At 45.2% G+C, this 5610-nt stretch overlaps 1 non-coding gene across 1 annotated transcript; it reads left to right on the top strand.

Annotated features, from left to right (window-relative positions):
- The first annotated feature begins 1434 nt into the window (after nucleotides 1-1434).
- trnastop-uca lies at nucleotides 1435-1507 on the top strand. Its single transcript has one exon. It is a non-coding gene; the product is annotated as a tRNA-Lys (tRNA).
- Nucleotides 1508-5610: the final 4103 nt, after the last annotated feature.

Below are 5610 nucleotides of genomic sequence, written 5' to 3'. Positions count from 1 at the left end.
AAGCAGCCTCCTGACGACAAATGTATTTTCTTTGCCAGTAAAACTCACGGCTTCATAAATCAGGGACCTTGAAGTGAAGCAGTGACGGTGATTATCTTTGTTGGTTCTTCACACTGTGAATGTTACCGTTCTTGCTCATGTCCGTGCTAACACCACAACTCTATTGCATGGAAGCATCACACATAAACCGGTGATAGGTTCTGAAAACAGAAAGGCCTCCAGCTGCGCAATGAGGCTGACTCCCTGCATTAGGAGCTTTTCCAGAGCCTAATGTTAACAGGTTCTGTTTTGCAATTGGTCAGTGCATTTGGATATTGAGAGAAAGACTGGTGTTTTGAGACTACCCAGGAATGCAGCCTCTTGTGTTTTCCTACTCATCGACGTTTCCGGTGACACAGAAGATTGTCAATCGGGATTGCATCTTCAGGAGATAGCTTCGAAACTTTGTTAGCTCCACAGTTATCCAGTCAGACCCCGGACATACAGATTTTAATACAGTTATTATCAAAATGTACCTTCAGTTAGTTCATAGAAATCTATGAAGCGATTGGAATCAAATAAACCCATGAATGATTTTCTCTTCCCCTGCTCCACACGGACTGAGACAGAGACAAGCAGCAGGATTTGACCCCGCACTCTCCAATCCTCCGCTGCCAGCAGAAAGCAGCCACTGCAGATTTAATCAGCCGCTTCGTGTCCATCCCTGGGAGGCAAGATCCTCCAACTGGGGCCAAACTTCTCAATGCACCAAGCACAGGCTCAGGAAAACACAGGGAGATTCCATCCCGCTCAGTAAACTTCAGAGCAACATTGACACAATCTCCAAGTGAGTGGAACTTACTCTGAGCCTCACTTGGAAAACCTCATTTAATACAACGAATGGAAACCTGTTCCTTCTGAACAGTTGTTCCCGTGTGGAAAAGGGCGAAAATCATTTTACATTTCACAACGGCTGCAGCAAATTCTTCTTGACCTTCGAATCTTTTTAACCGAACTGTGAAAATCCAGTCCCCAGATGCGAAGCTGCAGAATTTGCTGATGTATCGAACAAACAAAGTGCTGAATGTATTGAGTGAGACTGGGCAGAAAGACACGCATTTCACACAGTCTGTAACAGAAATGACTGGGTTTATTGAAGCAGATTCACCGTCTCTCAGAGTGACTGACAGTCGCATGGGCAACTCAAGGATGAGGGCAACGACATCAAAATATGAGTTTTGAACGTTAAATCCCGGAACAAGCGCTGAAAATGGATTATAATGGTCCGAAGGAGTAACAGCTGAAAAGTGGAAGATGTAACTGATGTTATTTGTGATTGAGAGGAATGAACTGGAAACTTGTGCTTTTCCAGGTGGATCATCTTTGGCATATTGAAATTAGATTGCAAGGGATTTGGCTCAGTGTGAAATGGGAAAATAAGGAGCTAGCAATTGAGCCCAGCTAGCTCAGTCGGCAGAGCATGAGACTCTTAATTTCAGGGTCGTGGGTTCGAGCTCCACGCTGGGCGTCCTCGCTTCTTGCAACTTTACTTTCTGAGGTGAAGCCCAGCTATTCAGTCTTCCAGCATCATGAATGAAACCAGCAGCTTTCGCTGTGCCGAAAATATGGTTTCTCTTCTGCTGCTTTGATTAAGATGCTGGTTTCCTGTTTTAGAGTGCAAATTATTTCCACTTCACTGGAAGTCCCAGAGATCAGCTTGTAGGTGCAGCCGCTTGTATAATAAATAACAAGACTTTTAAAGGGGCAAACCCAACTCCAATCCTGCACCAACAAGGCTGTTCAGAGTCACAGAATGAGAATGGTCACTTCCTGGGCGGCTCCATGTCAAATGGAGCTGAACCAGAATTACCTAATTCTGAGGATACCACGGAAAGCATCAATGAAGTCTCCCTGAACATTACCCAATTCACAAGGAAAATTATCTTCTTTTTTGACCGTGTGGGTTTATTCAATAAAATCTTCATTCTCGGTAAGAGAGGGGAAAAATTGTGAGTTTTCAGTGTGTGACAGAAGTGATGTGGGTGAACCCGGAAATATGGTGCAGTCATGTGTTCTTTATCGAAGCATGATCTCCTTTTGCACAGGCACATTATATTTGTTGCTCAACCGAATCTCACAAGATGCGTTCAGCTTTGCGTTGATATTGGTTTTGATTGCAGGGCTATCGGCATCTGGCGCGAAACTGATATTGTCGCCGGGCATAACGAAGCAGCAAAGAAAATGGACAAGAGGATGGGGTTCCTCTCAAGAATTTCCCGGTGCCTTTGTATCAGTTGTGTGCAGTAGCATCATTGGAAAATTTCGTATGTGAGCTTTCAGGCTGCGGTGTGGTGATATGGCCAAGCGGTCTAAGCTACTGGAGTCAGACTCCAATCGCTGAGAAGGGGTGGGCTTGAATCTCACTGTGGTGACCTGCTATATCGAAGTTGCGTTTAACTTGTCTTTGTTTTGCCCAAAGTAATCTTTGACGTGGGAGAGCACAACAGCCTCCCACGGGTCAGCGTCCACGGCATGTTTCCATGGTGCAGTAGTTGTCGCGTGCGGAATGCCCCCAGCATGACAGCGGGAACAAGCAGGCTGTGCTGCTACGCCATGTCCCAGGCAATTTGCGTTGCTCACCCTATTCGCTGAAAGTGAATGCAGATCGTTATTTTGCTGCTGGTGTGAAACAAAATCCTGCATTGCGTCTACTTGCGGTTATTTGCCTTTTCTGGCGAAAGGGAGGGTATTGCGATGTGAAATTTCTCTCATTTCCTCATTTCTGTTCTGGAGAAGGGAGCTGATGAGCCACCTTCTTGATCCGCTGCGATCGTTGAGGTGCAGGCACACCCGCATTGTTGATCAGAAGGGAAACCTAATCTAATCGAGACTGTGATTGCTCGCGTTCACTTTTCGTGGTCATTCTTACTCTTATTCTTTTTATTTCCTGACTTGAGCAGTTTCCGGTAAGTGGCGATGGATTAAACCTCCAGTATATTTGGAGGTGCAGTTTGGAAGTGCCTCAGGGTATTGGGGTATTGGCACCTCGTGGAAAATTGATATTGTAGCTCGGCAGAGCCGAGCAGCTAAGAAAATGGACGAAGAGGATAGGCTTCCTCGAAGCCTTTCCCAGTGCTTTCGCTTTTGTTGTGCCGGCAGCAACATCGCAAAAACCATTTTTGAGACAATCGTTCGTATAACATGATGTTGTGTGACCTCTGGTATGTGCTCTTGCCCAGAAGTGAAAATCTTCGCCGGAATACTGACCGGATAAGTAGAAAGTTAGGGAAAGTGAAAGGAATTATGATAATGTTTCTCGTGCCTGGACTGCCTGTGGAACAATTTCGCAATGGGATCTGCCGTTCTCGGATTCTAAATCTGCTTACCATTCGAGACGAAGGATTTTTTTCGGAGCCACTTATTTTGCATCACAGGCTTAATAACTGTAAGTATGTTGCACGGTATTATCTCGTGCGCGGCTCACTCGGCTTTCTGCATTTTCCCTGCAGTCCGGTGCTGATCATGTTACGCTTACACCGGAAAGTTATTCTGGTTTGAACAAGGGACCGAATCATATTCCAACGTGAAAATGTAAATCCCAGAAATGTCGTACAGATCGTATTTGCTTTATTGGAATATGCATTCTCACAGACACAAAGCATTTGTTGATCACCGAGTCTCAAAACATACGTTCAGCTTCTCATTCATTTTTGTTTTGATTGAAGGGCTGCAGATTTGTTGCAGCACACATCACACCCGTGAAGGTATAGGAGGAGCAGAATGGGGATCGATATAAACCAGTGACTAATCTCCCCAGAGCCCGATGTACAATAGTGAACATTCGGCGCCAGCGCCTGATGTTAGACCGTGACCACTCTCCCCCGCAACCCAGTATAAACCAGTGAACTTTCTCCCACAGATTCCGATAGAAAACAGTGAATATTCTCTCGCAGAGCTCAACATAAAAGAGTGAACAATATACCCCAGAGCCCGATATGAAACGGTAACCATTCTCGCCCAGAGCCAAGTATAAAATAGTGACACCCGCTAATCCTCATAAACCCGCATTTAGCATGGCTTACCAACCTGGCCTGCACATCCACGCACACAACGGGGCAATTTCCCACAGCAATTATATGAATTATATGAAGCCAAAAACAGGAAAGCCTTCTTGGATTAGGGGAATGACCCTTGCTTAGGGTACGATGCAGTGTTAACATGTGAGAGGTCCTGTGTACAACTCCTCAATGAGCCCAGGTATGTTATTTCACTTTTGGGGGAGGGGGGACTACAATGCTGTCAGGCAAGAACTTCGGAGAGGAATTTCGGAATAGATGTTGTCAGAGAAATGCATGACAGAAATGTGGAGGTTGTTTAGGGAGCACTTGCTACAGCTACTGGATAGGTTTGTCCCACTGAGGCAAGGAAAGGATGGTAAGGTGAAGGAGCCTTGGATGACGATACACGTGGAACATCTAGTCAAGAGGAAGAAGGAAGCTTACTTAAGGTTAAGGAAACAAGGATTGGACAGGGCTCTAGAAGTCGACAAGATAGCCAGCAAGGAGCTGAAGAATGGACTGAGGAGAGGAAGAAGAGGGGCATGGCAGGGAGGATTTAGAAAAATCCCAAGACATTCTATACTTATGTGACGAAGAAGAGGATGGTCAGAGTCACGGTAATGATTATCAGGGATAGTGGAGGGAACTTGTGCACAGAGTCAGACGAGGTGGTGGAGGTCATTAATGAATACTTTGCTTCAGTATTCACCAGTGAGAGGGATCTTAACATTTGTGAGGACAGCATGAAAAAGGCAGATACGTTCGAACAGGTTGATGTTAGGAAGGAGGATGTGCTACAAATTTTGAAAAACTTGAGGATAGATAAGTCCCCTGGGCCAGACGGGATATGCTCAAGGTTGTGATGGGAAGCGAGGGAAGAGAATGTTTTGCCTTTGGTGATGATTTTGCGCCCTCACTGTTTACTGGAGTAATACCAGCAGACTGGAGGGTGGCAAATATTATTCCCTTGTTCAAGAAAGGGAATAGGGATAATCCTGGGAATTACAGAACAGTCAGTCATTCTGTGGTGGGCAAATTATTGGAGAGGATTCTGAGAGACAGTATTTATGATTATTTGGGCAAGCACAATTTGATTAGGAATAGTCAATGTGGCTTTGTGAGGGTCAGGTCATGCCTCACAAGCCTTATTGAATTTTTTGAGGATGTGGCAAATTACATTGATGAAGATCGAGCAATGGATGTGGTGCATATGGATTTTAGATAAGCATTTGATTAGGTTCCCCAAGGTGGGCTCATTTAGAAAGTTGGGAGACATGGGATTCATGGAAATTTGGCTGTCTGGATACAGAATTCGCTGTCCAATAGAAGCCAGAGGATTGCAATAGATGGAAATTATTCAGCCTGGAGTTTGGCGATCAGTGATGTTCTGAAAGAATCTGTTCTGGGAACCCCACTCTTTCTGATCTTTATAAATGACTTGGATGAGGAAGTGTAAGGGTGGGTTAGTAAGTTTGATGATGACACGAAGGTTGATGGCATGGTGGGTAGTGTGAAGGGCTGTTGGAGGTTGCAACGGGACATTGACAAGATGCAAAGCTGGACAAAGAAGTGG

Source organism: Rhincodon typus, chromosome 8 (genome assembly GCF_021869965.1).
Source record: "Rhincodon typus isolate 14 chromosome 8, sRhiTyp1.1, whole genome shotgun sequence".
Lineage (NCBI taxonomy): Eukaryota > Metazoa > Chordata > Chondrichthyes > Orectolobiformes > Rhincodontidae > Rhincodon > Rhincodon typus.
The sequence above is the reverse complement of the archived record's forward strand: the minus strand, read 5'-3'. Positions and strand labels throughout refer to the sequence as shown.